Source organism: Elaeis guineensis, chromosome 12, assembly GCF_000442705.2.
Source record: "Elaeis guineensis isolate ETL-2024a chromosome 12, EG11, whole genome shotgun sequence".
In the NCBI taxonomy this organism is placed as follows: domain Eukaryota; kingdom Viridiplantae; phylum Streptophyta; class Magnoliopsida; order Arecales; family Arecaceae; genus Elaeis; species Elaeis guineensis.
This window is the reverse complement of record NC_026004.2, coordinates 20,783,309-20,797,864: the sequence shown is the minus strand read 5'-3', so window position 1 is coordinate 20,797,864 and position 14,556 is coordinate 20,783,309. Positions and strand designations below refer to the sequence as shown.

The following is a 14,556-nucleotide window of genomic DNA, read 5'->3' as shown; positions in this document are numbered from 1 at the left end:
AAGATTGTACATTTGAAGAGAATTATATTTCTTCCATTTCTCTCTTTTTTTTTTTTATAAAAAAAAATTCAAAAAAAAAAATAATATTTTTTTCTTTCATTCTTTTCTTTTCTCCCTTATACTTCTCTCTCAACCAAGACGTTATTGTCTTTTTTTTGCAGGGTTGCCACTTCTGGCCAAAAGACCAGATTTTGGGACATTTGGTAACTTAGCTGAGGATTTCGTAATTTATTTTTTGACCTCTTTTTTGGAAGCATGTGTTTATCTCTTGGTATTCCTGATTTAGCAATCAATTAATATATTTATAATTAAGCACCATGAATCATAAGGATTTTTGCAACTTTTAACTATTCGTGATTTTGAGTTAGTAACCTAATATTAGAGAATTGGAGTATATTATCATTTTTTTTGTAATCTAATATATCTTAATATATATATATATATATATACACATTAAAATAGAAGTTCTCCGTATTAGCAAAATCTTCATCCGCCGTATGCCCATGAAATATTTTTTTCTTTAAAAATATGAAATGATAGCTTTAGAAAGGGTTTCATGTATTCAGGATAATCCAATCTTTACAAAATTTATCTAATAATTTATAATCTATATTATATATAAAATATAATTTTTTATTATTTTAATTATTTTTAAAATATATATAGATAAAATATAATAAAATATAATATTTTTAAAAATATATATATTTCATGCACCACGTGGGGTTATAAATTAATTTTAAATTAAATGTCAGAGAATCTTTACGTAACAAGCCACGCCACATCTTCTGAGTTACAAACCAGGCAGGCAAAAATTAAGATACGGATGGGATATCAGCCAGCCATAAATAATGGTGGCAGCAGCCGGAGCCTGTGCCATGGTAACGGTAGCAATGGATGATTGGGTGTTTTCTCTCCTCGGCATCACGGTCTGCATAGCTCTCATAATCCTCCTCTCAAACCTAGCAAATACTACCCACAAGAAGCCAAGCCTTTTGTTGGGATAAACTCGCACACAAACACAAATAATAATGCCACTGGTACAAATGGATACCAGAATCGCACCTTCAACGCAGAACGAAAGAAAAAAATATAGGGAAGAAGAAGAAGAACACACAGATTTACGTGGTTCGGAGATCAAAAAGATACTCCTACGTCCACGGGCGGAGGCGAGAAATTTTCACTATGTAAGAATCAATAGTACATCAAAAGAGAAGCTTTTTAAATCTCTCTCTCTTTCTCTCCTTTTAATTCTTTCTCTCGTGAAAAATATATTAGCAGAATGAGAGGAAGAATATCTCTTGAAAGAATCAAAAAAGAAGGAAATCCCGTTGCATTGCCAAAAGAGAGACCCGCGTGTGGGGAAAGAAAATCTCGCTGAAAAGGAAATCCCGCTGCATTGCCAAAAGAGAGGCCCAACCAAAATCATGGGCAGAAACAGAAAGGGGAGACTGCTCTGTTGGCCGAGTCAACCTGACAACCAAAATCGTGGGCAGAAACGGAAAGGGGAGACTGCTCTGTTGGCCGAGTCAACCTGACAAATCTCCACCTTTGGCTTGGTCAATACGAATGTTCTCCACAATGTTGATCGATCTCCTCAAACTTAAATTCTCACAAAAATAATAGTAGAAAATTCTCATCTCCTCCAAAATCCCGAAGGATATTCTCAAGTGCTGTAGACTCCAACCAAGTCCAAGCAATATTTGAACTTAGCCACTGGAAGAGGTTTTGTCAGCATGTCAGCTGGATTGTCTTCGGTACCAATTTTCTTCACAACAATATTGCCCTGTGCAATGACTTCTCGAATGAAATGGTACCTTACATCAATGTGCTTCGTTCTCTCATAAAACATCTGATCTTTAGTGAGATGAATAGCACTCTGACTATCACAGTATATAATAGTCTCTTTCTATTCCAAACTAAGTTCTCCAAATAAGCCTCTTAACCACATAGCTTCCTTCACTGCCTCCGTTGCTGCCATAAACTCTGCTTCTGTAGTAGATAATGCAACTGTAGGCTGAAGTGTAGCTTTCCAACTAACAGCACAACCACCAACTGAGAAAACATAACCAGTAAGAGATCTCCTTCTATCAAGATCTCCTGCAAAGTCTGAATCAACATATCCAGACAAAACATCACCGTTCCTGCCAAACTCCAAACAAGTGTTAACAGTACCTTTCAAATACCTGAAAATCCATTTCACTGCCTGCCAATGTACTTTACCAGGATTTGACATATATCTACTCACAACACTGATTGCTTGTGAAATATCTGGTCTGGTACAGACCATAGCATACATCAAAGAGCCAACTGCACTGGAGTATGGAACACGTGACATATACACCTTTTCATCTGTGGACTGAGGTGATAAAGAAGCTGAAAGTTTGAAGTGAGCAGCAAGTGGTGTAGAAACTGATTTGGCATCCCACATGTCAAACCTCTGAAGAACTTTCTGAACATAACTGGTCTGTGTCAGAAATAATTTACCTGCACCTCTGTTCCTCTGGATCTCCATCCCAAGAATTTTCTTTGCTGCTCCTAAGTCTTTCATTTCAAACTCACTGCTGAGTAAAGCTTTCAGCTGATTGATCTCAAAAATATCTGCTGCTGCAATCAACATATCATCAACATATAACAACAGATAAATAACAGAATTACCTGACAGTTTTCTGAAGTAGACACAACTGTCAAAATTGCTCCTAGAGTATCCATGTTGTGTCATAAAGGTATCAAATCTCCTATACCATTGTCTAGGAGATTGCTTCAAACCATATAATGATTTTTTTAGTAAACAAACATGGTCCTCTTTTTCTTCAACTTGGAAACCTTCAGGTTGCTGCATATAAATCTGCTCTTCAAGTTCACCATGCAGAAAGGCTGTTTTTACATCCATTTGCTCTAACTCCAAGTTATGAGAAGCAACTAATGCTAGTAAAATACGAATAGAATTATGTTTCACAACAGGTGAGAAGATATTATTATAATCAATACCTTCTACTTGACTGTAGCCCTTTGCAACCAACCGTGCTTTGAATCTAGCATCTTCAACACCTGGAGTACGTTCTTTCTTCTTGAAGACCCATTTGCAGCCAACTATCTTCTTTCTTTTAGGAGCCTTCACTAACTCCCAAGTTTTATTTCTCAGGAGAGACTCAATCTCTTCCTGCATAGCAACTATCCACTGAGCTGAATCCTCACGAGATATAGCCTCTGAATACCCAGAAGGCTCATTAGCATCAAGTGTTTCCTCTGCAATTGACAATGCATAAGCAACCATATCTGCATATCTCTGAGGTAGTCTAATATCTCTTCTCTGCCTATCTCTAACTAGAGAAAACTGCTGCATTTGTGGAGTTTCCTCTACCTGAGCTGAATCTGTCATCTGCTGTTGTTGCTGAGAAGAATGCTTCACAATAGTAGAACCACCGCTTTCAAACTCCACCTGTTTCATGCTATTACCTGAAGGACCTGCATCAGATGAAACAACTTTCTCCTCTCTAGGAGATAACATTGCAGATTCATCAAAAATAACATTTCTCTCAATCAAAAATTTAGAAGATTTAGGATCAGGACACCAAAACCTGTATCCTTTCACCCCTGATGCATAACCAAGAAAAATGCACTTTTTAGCTTTTGGATTTAATTTACCATCATTAACATGAACATAAGCAGGACATCCAAAAATTTTCAAATCAGAATAATCAGGAGGATCACCTGACCACATCTCTTCTGGAGTCTTGCATGCAATGGCTGTAGCTGGAGAACGGTTCACTAAATAACAAGCTGTAGACGCTGCCTCTGCCCAAAAGTCTTTGCTAAGACCTGCATTTGACAATATACAACGGGCTCTTTCTAAAAGAGTTCTGTTCATCCTCTCTGCCACTCCATTTTGCTGTGGAGTGTATTTCACTGTACGGTGCCTGACAATACCTTCATTTTTACAAAACTCATTAAACTCACCAAAGCAAAATTCAAGCCCATTATCTGTCCTCAGCCTTTTAATTTTCTTCCCAGTTTGTTTTTCAATCAAAACCTTCCACTGTTTGAATTGCCTGAACACTTCATCTTTATGTTTAAGCATAAACACCCAAATTTTTCTACAATAATCATCAATAAAAGTTAGAAAATACCTGGCACCACCTTTAGAAGGAACACGGGCAGGACCCCAAAGATCAGAATGAATATAATCCAGAGTAGCCTTGGTTCTGTGAATTGCTGTTTGAAAGCTGACTTTCTTCTGCTTCCCAAAGATACAATGCTCACAAAAATCCATCTTACCTGTACTCTGACCACAAAGCAAGCCTCTCTTGCTCAACATAGTCATGCCCTTTTCACTCATATGTCCCAGTCTCATATGCCAAAGTTTAGTGACTTCTGATTCTGACATAGAAGGGGATGCAGCAGCTGCTGCACCTGTAACTGTAGTGCCCATCAAAGTGTACAAAGTACTGGACCTTTTGGCTTTCATCAAAACAAGAGCACCTCTACAAACTCTGAGAACTCCACCTTCAGCTGAATACTTGCACCCATTGGCTTCAAGGGTGCCTAGGGAGATGAGATTCTTCTTCAAGTCAGGAACATGTCTAACCTGTGTCAATATCCTCACTATGCCATCTTGCATTTTAATTCGAATTGAACCTATCCCAACAGTCTTGCATGGGGCATTGTTCCCCATCAAGACAACTCCACCATCGATCTGCTCATAGGTGTAGAACCAGTCCCTGTAAGGACACATGTGGTAGGAGCAACCCGAATCTAAAATCCATTCATCCTTGGATCTGTCAATATTAATAGATAAAACATAATCATAGGACTCATCTTTTGCAACTCCAACCTCTGCTGCATTCTCAGATTTTTCTGCTTCTCTTTTCTGTTTATTTTTCAACTTGTAACAATCAATTTTGATGTGTCTCTTTTTCTTACAGTAATTGCAGACTTTAGACTTGTTTCTTGACTTTGATCTGCGCTCTTCCTTCTTTTTCTCAAAAGTTCTCTCTTGAGACCGGCCTCTGGCCACAAGGCCTTCAGAAACTCCTTCATTGTTACCACCAGTTAAGTCCCTATCCATCAACTCTTTTGAAAATAGGGATGATTTCACATCTTCAATAGAAATAGAATCTCTACCATAAAGTAGAGTTTCTCTAAAGTGTTTAAATGATGGTGGTAAAGAGCAGAGCAATAAAAGGGCTTGGTCCTCATCTTCAATCTTGACTTCTAAATTCTCTAGATCCATAAGAATAGAATTAAATTCATCAAGATGGATTTTTACAGATGTACCTTCAACCATCTTCAACATAAAGAGACGCTGCTTCAAATGTAGCTTGCTGGTGAGGGACTTTGTCATGTACAACGACTCTAACTTGAACCACAAAGCAGCCGCTGACTTCTCATGGATGACTTTCCGCAGAACTTTGTTCGACAAGCACAACTGAATCGCAGCCAGAGCTTTCTCATCCATCTCTTGTTTCTCTTCTTCAGATAATGTGGCCGGCATCTTCTCCTTTCTAAGTAACGCCTTCTGCAACCCCTGCTGCGTCAAGATCGCACGCATCTTAACTTGCCAAATACCGAAACTAATATTCCGGTCGAACTTCTCGATTTCGAACTTCGCAGCCATCTGGAATCCTTCACAAAGTAGCAAACGGAGCTTGTGTGCAGACAGAACGAGCGATCTGATAACCAGGCTCTGATATCAGTTTGTTGGGATAAACTCGCACACAAACACAAATAATAATGCCACTGGTACAAATGGACATCAGAATCGCACCTTCAACGCAGAACGAAAGAAAAAAATATAGGGAAGAAGAAGAAGAACACACAGATTTACGTGGTTCGGAGATCAAAAAGATACTCCTACGTCCACGGGCGGAGGCGAGAAATTTTCACTATGTAAGAATCAATAGTACATCAAAAGAGAAGCTTTTTTAATCTCTCTCTCTTTCTCTCCTTTTAATTCTTTCTCTCGTGAAAAATATATTAGCAGAATGAGAGGAAGAATATCTCTTGAAAGAATCAAAAAAGAAGAAAATCCCGTTGCATTGCCAAAAGAGAGACCCGCGTGTGGGGAAAGAAAATCTCGCTGAAAAGAAAATTCTGCTGCATTGCCAAAAGAGAGGCCCAACTAAAATCGTAGACAAAAATGGAAAGAGGAGACTGCTCTGTTGGTCGAGTCAACCTGACACCTTCTCCAGGCTCAAGATTTATACCCATTCTCAGTCCTCCCCTATGGTTCCACTGACCTCCTTTGACTTCAAGCCCGTCCTCAGATCCCTCCGCGCCAAGTACGGCCCCATTTTTCACCCTCCACATCACTTCCAGCACGACCATCTTCATCACGGACCACACCCTCGCTCACCAGGTCCTCGTCAAGGCCGGTGCCGCCTTCACCGACCGCCCCCCCGTCACTGAGTCCAACCGCATCCTCAGCAGCAACTGCCACAACATCAGCTTCGCCCCGTACGGACCCCTCTGGCGCCTCCTCCGCCGCAACCTCAACGTTGAGATCATCCACCCCTCCCGCCTCAAGCTCTTCGCTCCAATTCGTCGCTGGGTCCTCCAGATACTCTTCAGCAAGCTCAAAGCCGAGGCCGATGCCGCTGGTGGAGCGGTGGTGGTCATGGAGAGCTTCCAGTACGCCATTTTCCGCCTGCTGTTCCTCATGTGCTTTGGCGAGACATTGGACGAGAAGACCACCGATGACATCCGAGCCATCCAGAGGCATTTGCTCTCGTCCTTTACCAAGTTCAATGTCTTTGCCTTCCTTCCCAAACTCACCAAGATTGTTTTCCGAGAAAGATGGAATTTAATGCTAGTACTGCGCAAGAAGCTAGAGGGACAATTCGTCCCTCTGATAAGAGCACGCAAAGAGCGGAAGCAGCAACAGCAGCACGGACAAGGCAGCTTTGCTTACTCATACGTTGATTCCCTTCTTGATCTACGACTTCCCGAGGAGGGAGGGCGGCAGCTCAGTGAGGGTGAGATAGTGACCCTATGCTCGGAGTTCATGGGTGCAGGCTTAGACACCACCACCACAGCCTTGCAGTGGGTCATGGCGAACCTCGTAAAGCATCAGGACGTACAAACAAAGTTGTTGGAAGAGATTGAAGGAGTGGTGGGGAGTGATGCGGAGGAGATTAGGGAAGAGAACTTGCAGAGGATGCCGTATCTTAAGGCAGTGATCTTGGAAGGGCTGAGGCGGCACCCGCCCGCTCACTTTTTGGTGCCTTACGCGGTCACGGAAGATGTGACCTTGAATGGGTATTTGATCCTGAAGGGGGCGGAAATTAATGTTACGGTGGTGGAGATGGGGTGGGATGGGAAGGTGTGGGAGGAGCCGATGGAGTTCAGGCCGGAGAGGTTCTTGGCCGGGGGTTCAGGGGAGGGGGTGGACGTAACCGGGAGCAAGGAGATCAATATGATACCATTTGGGGTGGGGAGGAGGATTTGCCCGGGGCTCGGGCTAGCCATGCTACATCTTGAGTACTTTGTGGCCAATTTGGTGAAAGAGTTCGAATGGAAGGCTGCGGAAGGAGAAGTGGACCTTTATGAGAAGCTCGATCTCGCTGTTGTGATGAAGAATCCTCTTCGAGCTCGAATTCTTCCAGTTGGATGGATGTTTGATCAGGACATCATTTTTCAAGACATTTTCAGTACCACGTGATGTAGCAAGAAGAAAAAAAAAAAAAATAAAATAATCAAAATACATGAATCAGCCATAAAAAGACTCGCCTTCACGAGGCATGCAAACTTCACTATGAAAAAAAAAATTTTACAAGAGGAGACTTCATCCTCAACACTTGTACACCCAATTCTCTCTCTTTAGAAGCTCCCCTCTCAAAAGCTCTATCTTTCTTGGAAGACCCCCTGAACCCCTAAAGTGTCCAGCGTCCGCTGTCCAGGAACCTCCTGCTCCTTCTCTCACAGCATACGGCTTTCTCTCTCTCCTTCACAGGTCCGTATGGCTCCGTACGGCAAAAACCAGACCACTCACTCTTTATTTCACTGATTAGCCTTATTTAAAGGGCTTAAACCGGATTAGAGAGGGATTAGGAGTCCTAAACAAAGCCAAATAACCCTCTGAACCGTCGGATCAAGACCGGAATATCTCTGAGCCCTTCGATCATGCTCCGGTCTACGAAATAGTACCGTGGACCGCGAGAAACGCCCATGCGGTCCACAGGCCCACCCGTGGACTGCCCGATCCACGGTGGACCGGGGTACAGGCCCAGGCAGGGCGCCTGGGCCTGGGCCGTGCCCATGCGTGGGCCCACGCATGGGCTTGGCTGCGCGCCTGCCTGGGCCGCCCGCCCGCCTGGGCCGCGAGCCTGGGTCACGCATCCCGTGCGTTGGCCCCGCCTGGGCCGCGCACCGCCGTCGGCGGTCCTCCACCGCTTCGGGTCTCGTGCCGACTTCAAAAGCTCGTATCTTCTCCATCCGAGCTCCGTTTTGGATGATCTTGATCGCGTTGGACTTCGTTTTTCATCGCGAACCTCGCTGTGAGCTCAATGTAGGCTGAATCTTGAGGTATCAAATCCTAATAATCTCTATCTCGACTCGATATTCGGCCTCCTTCAAACTCTGAGAGCCTCTGGATCTCCTCGCCCCCATGTCCTGGGACAATCTCCTGCTGATCATAGATGGGCAAGCATGGGAGTCGAGCTAGGCTGCTCGATCCCATCTCCATCGTATGCTGTGCTCCTTTTGACCTGAGACCTACTCGGGGCATCATCCTGCGGTAATAGGAATCTTACCTTGCGAAGTCGCCTCTCATCCTCCCGAGTCTCTTGTCTCGTGCCCGATCCACCTCCTGGAGCTCCACCTTGCTTTGGGCTCCACCTGGCTCCCGAAGCTCCACCTCGCACTGGGCTCTCCGTCAGGTAATAATATCCTCTGCTCTCCTTCTTCCCCTCCAGTACAATCCTATCGCCGCGTAGCACCCTTAGGATTCCTCCACCAGCTACCGTCCTGTAGCCTCTCAAATCCAGTTTGCTAAGTGAGATAAGATTTCGCCTGAAATCGAGTATGTATCGGACCTCTCCCAATCTCCTCACTATACCGTCATGTGTCCTCCAACTGACCATCCCAATGCCTCTGATCGTACAGCTTGATCCATCCAGCAGATATACAGTGCCCTCACTGTTCTCCATGGAGTCAAACTGGTCCTCTCTGCAACATATATGATAGGGGCATGCAGAATCTAATATCCATTGCTGGAAAGAAGTAGATATCTCGTCAGATATCTCCAGGACATCTTCATCTGAATAGCTGTCGGCCATCGCTAAAGCAGCCACCGTCCTATTTTTGAGTTGAGGGCAATCTCTGGCTAGATGCCCCAGCTCCTCACACCGGTAACACTTGGTTTTGCTCAAGTCCCTCCTGGATTTGGACCGCCCTCGTTGCGATCTCTTGTCGCTCCGTCTACCGCCTTCTGCTCCTCCAGAAACCACCAAAGCTGAGCTACCACCACCTGAGCTCGAAGCTGGGTTCTCCCTCTTGAGAACCTCGTTCTAGAGTATCGCCGCGGTGATCTCATCCATCTTGATGGTGCTCTTCTCTACTAGAAGAGCAGTCACCAAGAACTCGTACGAAGGGGAAGCGACGCCTGCAAAACCAGCACTCTGGTCTTCTCCTCAACATTCTCACCAACACTGAGGAAGTCGGTGAGGATCTTTTGAAAGTGGCTGAGATGCTCCTGCACGCTCTGTCCCTCAATCATCCGCAGTTGGTAGAACTGCCTCCAAAGGAAAAGAGTGTTGGTGAGAGACTTCACCATGTACAACTCCTCGAGCTTCGACCACCGCACCGTCGGAAAAATCTCGCTCAGCACATGGATCACCACCTCATCCCTCAGGTACATGCGGATGGTGCTCACCGCCTGCATCTATAGCCGTTTCCAATCCCGCACCTCCATGGTGGTCGGCTTCTCATCGCACAAGAGAGCATCGATCAACCCCTGTTGGATGAGCACGTCCTTCACCCTTGTCTGCCACAAGGAGAAATTGCTCTTACCATCGAACTTGTTGATCTCCATCTTGATTGTTCCTATCTTCTCCATTTTCAGTCTTGCTCACTACCGCTGCAATCTGCGTCCTTGTACCGCCTTGCTCTGATACCACTTGTTGGGTGGATGTCTGGCCAGGACACCACCTCCCAAGACCTTTTCAGTACCACGTGATGCAGTAGGAAGAAAAAAGAAACAAAGCAAAACAATCAAAATACGTGGATTAGCTATAAAAGGGCTCGCCTCCACGGGGCATGCAAACTTCACTATGAAAAAGAAAATTTTATAAGAGGAGACCTCACCCTCAATCCTTATACACCCAATTTTCTCTCTCTAGAAGTTCCCCTCTCAAAAGCTTTCTCTCTCTGGGAAGACCCCCTGAACCCCTGAAGTGTCCGGCGTCTGCTGTCCAGGAGCCTCCTGCTCTTTCTCTCATAGCATACAGCTTTCTCTCTCTCCTTCACGGGTCCGTATGGCTTCGTATGGCAGAAACCAGACCACTCACTTTCTGTTTCACCGATCAGCCCTATTTAAAGGGCTTAAATCTGATTAGAGAGGGATTAGGAGTGCTAAACAAAGCCAAATAACCCCCTGGACCATCGGATCAAGATCGGGACATCTCTGGGCCCTCCGATCGTGCTTCGGTCTACAAAATAGTGCCGTGGACCATGAGAAACACGTGAGAAATGCCCACGCGGTCCACAGGCCCACCCATGGACTGCCCGATCCACGGTAGACTGGGGTACAGGCCCAGGCAGGGTGCCTGGGCCAGGGCCGCGCCCGCGTGCGGGCCCGCGCATGGGCTGGGCCGTGCGCCCGCCTGGGCCGTGTGTCCCGTGCGTTGGCCCCGCCTGGGCCGCGTGCCGCCGCCTGTAGCTGCGCCGCCGCCGCTCCGCCGGCCCGCCGCCGGCGGTCCTCCGCAGCCTCGGGTCTCGTGCCGACTTCAAAAGCTCGTATCTTCTCCGTCTGAGCTCCGTTTTGGATGATCTTGATCTCATTGGACTCCATTTTTCGCCGCGAACCTCGCTGTGGGTTCAATGTGGGCTGAATCTTGAGGCATCAAATCCTAACACTTTCGAAAAGAAGTGAGTGAAAAATCAATCTTGTCATTCGTTCAAGTTAATGAAGTCATATATATATAGGTGCGGACGTAATGTGAAGTATTGCAAGCTACTATGTAATATTATATGCAGGGACTTGAATAAAAGGCAAGCTCGGTATTGAATACACTTTTAATACCAGAGTACATTTTAATGGATAGATGATTAGAGTGAGGAGAAAGGCCACCTCTCTTTGACTCATCTACGGATGGGTAAGGCATGGATCACGTATGCACCAGAAGACCTACATTTTTTTTCTTCAGATTTTCAAAGAGTATATTTTTTAATTCTAAGTTCGAGAAAGAGTAGATAATGATATTTTCTACCCCCCTACATACAGTATAATATGAGAAAAATTTTATTAAAATAGTGATATCACGTCAAATTTATCATAATCTAATAAAAATATTTATATTTTATTAATTACTATATATTTTATCAATTTTCATAGTATTCTATCAATTTTTAAATTTTGATTGGATTATTATAAATTTGATACGGTATCACTGTCGTAGAAAGACACGTTTAGATAATGTTGGTCATCTCTACTTTGTTTAGAGTATGCAAGCATGGAACCACTGGAAGCACGGAGTGTGAACGCCTGGATCTTCTGGAGTTGGCTGGCTGTCATATGCCTCAGAATAGTAATAAAATACTTAGATGTGCTCAAATTCTTTTCTGAGAATATCATTTTGCGATACATGTACAGTCCGTATGCAACATGTTTATATTTATAATGATATGTTATTCATATATTATAGCTATCTATATATAATGCCAAAAATGATGTTGTTCAGCGTCTTAACATTCTCTGTTTTCATATTTGCATTTAAAGTATCTCTTCTAGAAGATAATCAAACTTGTGAAATCTTATTCTAAAAGGTTCTTATTGAGACTCCCATATTCAAATCCAAAGAAAAGTGCTTCTCTTGTTGTTATAATCTCTACATGTAGAATCACCAGAGAAGCAGAAGCTTTAGTATACTAGAAGATATTGGACCCTCAAATGCGTGCATTATACCCAACCAATCTCCATCTTGGTGCATCCATCAGGCAATCTTAGACTGGCCTCCTCAAGAAATCTTCATATAAACCCAATTCTTATTAGACAGATTAGCTGTAAGTTTGGCAATGCAAGTTTTCTGGATGTTAAGAGATCCTATTTGCAGAGAACTCATGCTTATGTTGTGACAAGTTTGTGAAAAGAAAACTATGCAAGGTCTGTCTGAGAATTTTAAAATTCAAAACCAGATCCATCATACAATCATCAAAAGGCAACGGTATCATTTGGAGCATAGATACTTTTAATAAAAGAATTCTAGCATTTTATAATATTAATTTAAAGAAACTAAGGTACTGCTATTGGAATATTCTAAAGTTCATACACCACAGCTTTTCCAAAACACATAATTGATCTAACATAGAAACCAAACCAAGTTTTAATCCTTCAGTACACATCCTGTAACTCAATTCGCACTACTCTTCAATATCTGAAGAAGATCATGAAAAGAAAGAGTGAGCTAATAACCTAGTAAATTACCTCTACATAGATCGAGCATATATGTGTGTGTTCCAAAAGGAAATCCACAACAGGTAAACAGAGGTTTAACAGTTTAGCAATTTATTTTTTAAAATATTGATTATACATAAAAGGGTTTCAGGGTAGTGGAGGAGGAGGAGGAGACGACCATGGGGTGGCATGGAAGATATGGGATGGATGGTGAATAATCTTGTGATAGGAGATAGAGGAAATTTAAAGAAAGTGGAATGGGGGCTTTTCCAATTAATTATGACACTTGAATGGTAGGAATGGTGACAAAAGAGTCGTTCAAGAACTATTCATTTTATTTAATATCTGGTCGCATCCTCAATAATGCTGGCCATAATATCAAGATTGTCCAACCCTCCCGCCTCAAGCTTTTCATCCCTATCCGCCATGGGTCCTTCTATCATCAAGTTCAAAAACGACATGAAGCCTAGTGGTGGAGCGATCGGTGGTCATGGAGAGCTTCCAATGAGAAAATAGACATCAAGGGCCACCAAAGATATTGAAATCACCTAGAGATATCTCCTCTGTCCTCAGTCAAGTTCATCACGTCACCCATGTAACTTTCGGTCAAAACAAAGAATATATGGTCGAATTCTGATTTAAATTAATGAGAGGAGAAAGAGAAGTAAATTATAATATAACATGCATTCCTATCCTAAGGATGTGTTCATTGCCTTAAAAGTGCAGTAAATTCTTCGCTGGGAGAATTCAATATAGTGAATGAACATGAACTTGCTTAGTCTAGCCTCAAAAAGCAATATAAACGAGATGTCATTTTCAATATCCATAAAGCATAGACTTCATCACCAAATAGAATAACATATTCTTTTAATATAAGGAAGTGGTATCCCAAATCATGATTAAGGAAGTACCTAGCATTGCTCTAAGAAATTTATGACTTCAAAGCAAAAATTATTTTTAAGTAAATGTTTGATAATATTATTAAAAAGTATTTTTAAGAAAAAATAAAAATAGAAAATATATCTTATAATTAACTTCTCATTATTATGTTTTTGTTAGAGTAGAAGCGGCATGAATTATGTTGATAAGGTCTTACTTGTTGAATCATCGGTTCCAATAGCAACCATCATGTTTCACTATTATAGAACCCATGCTACCCGTTGAGATTGTATAAAATATTAAAAAAAATAACATAAAATTGATCACATGTACTTCTCAATCATATCTCACTAAATTTTTGTAACCTCAATTCGGAGGATAAGAGAAGAGGGAGGAGGTGAAGAGAAGTCCAAGAAAAAGAGGTGAAGTGAGAAAAATGACTGGAGTAAGGATATGTTAGTGGTTCCTGAGGTTCATTCGTCTATCGGTGCATTGCATGAATCCCTTCCACTTGATATCTATCTTCTCTCTTTGTGGAAAAGAAATTTGAAACTCATTTCATAGTTAAGTCTAATCCTATGGAGTATGGAGTATGAATATCATAAAAATTTTTATCTTTTTCTTAAGAGCCTTATACTCAATACAATCTATCCAACTAGGCTCCATGTAAAGAAATAAAGGCATGAACTAAATGCTAATTTTTGTATAATTACATAATTATTTAAAAAAAAATTATCATACAATTTATAGAAAAAATGACAACATAATTTTTTTAAAAAGATTTGTTCAAAAATAAAAAATAGAAGTGCAAAAAGAACACATTAAGATGGAAATAATAGAAAAGACCAACAAATAATCTCATTTTTTTTAATTATTTTAAAAAAATGATCATACAATTTATAGACAAAATGACAATATAATTTTTTTAAAAAAAATTATTCAAAAATAAAAAATATAAGTGCAGAAAGAGCACATTAAGATGAAAATGATAGAAAAGATCAACAAATAATTTTTTTTTCTCTATTAAATTTAATGATGTCACCGTACAAATACTGTCTATTATATTT

General features: G+C 41.9%; 1 pseudogene; it reads left to right on the top strand.

Moving 5' to 3' along the window:
- The first annotated feature begins 755 nt into the window (after positions 1-755).
- LOC105037805 (cytochrome P450 89A2-like) lies at positions 756-7,660 on the top strand (annotated as a pseudogene).
- The last annotated feature ends 6,896 nt before the right edge of the window (positions 7,661-14,556 follow it).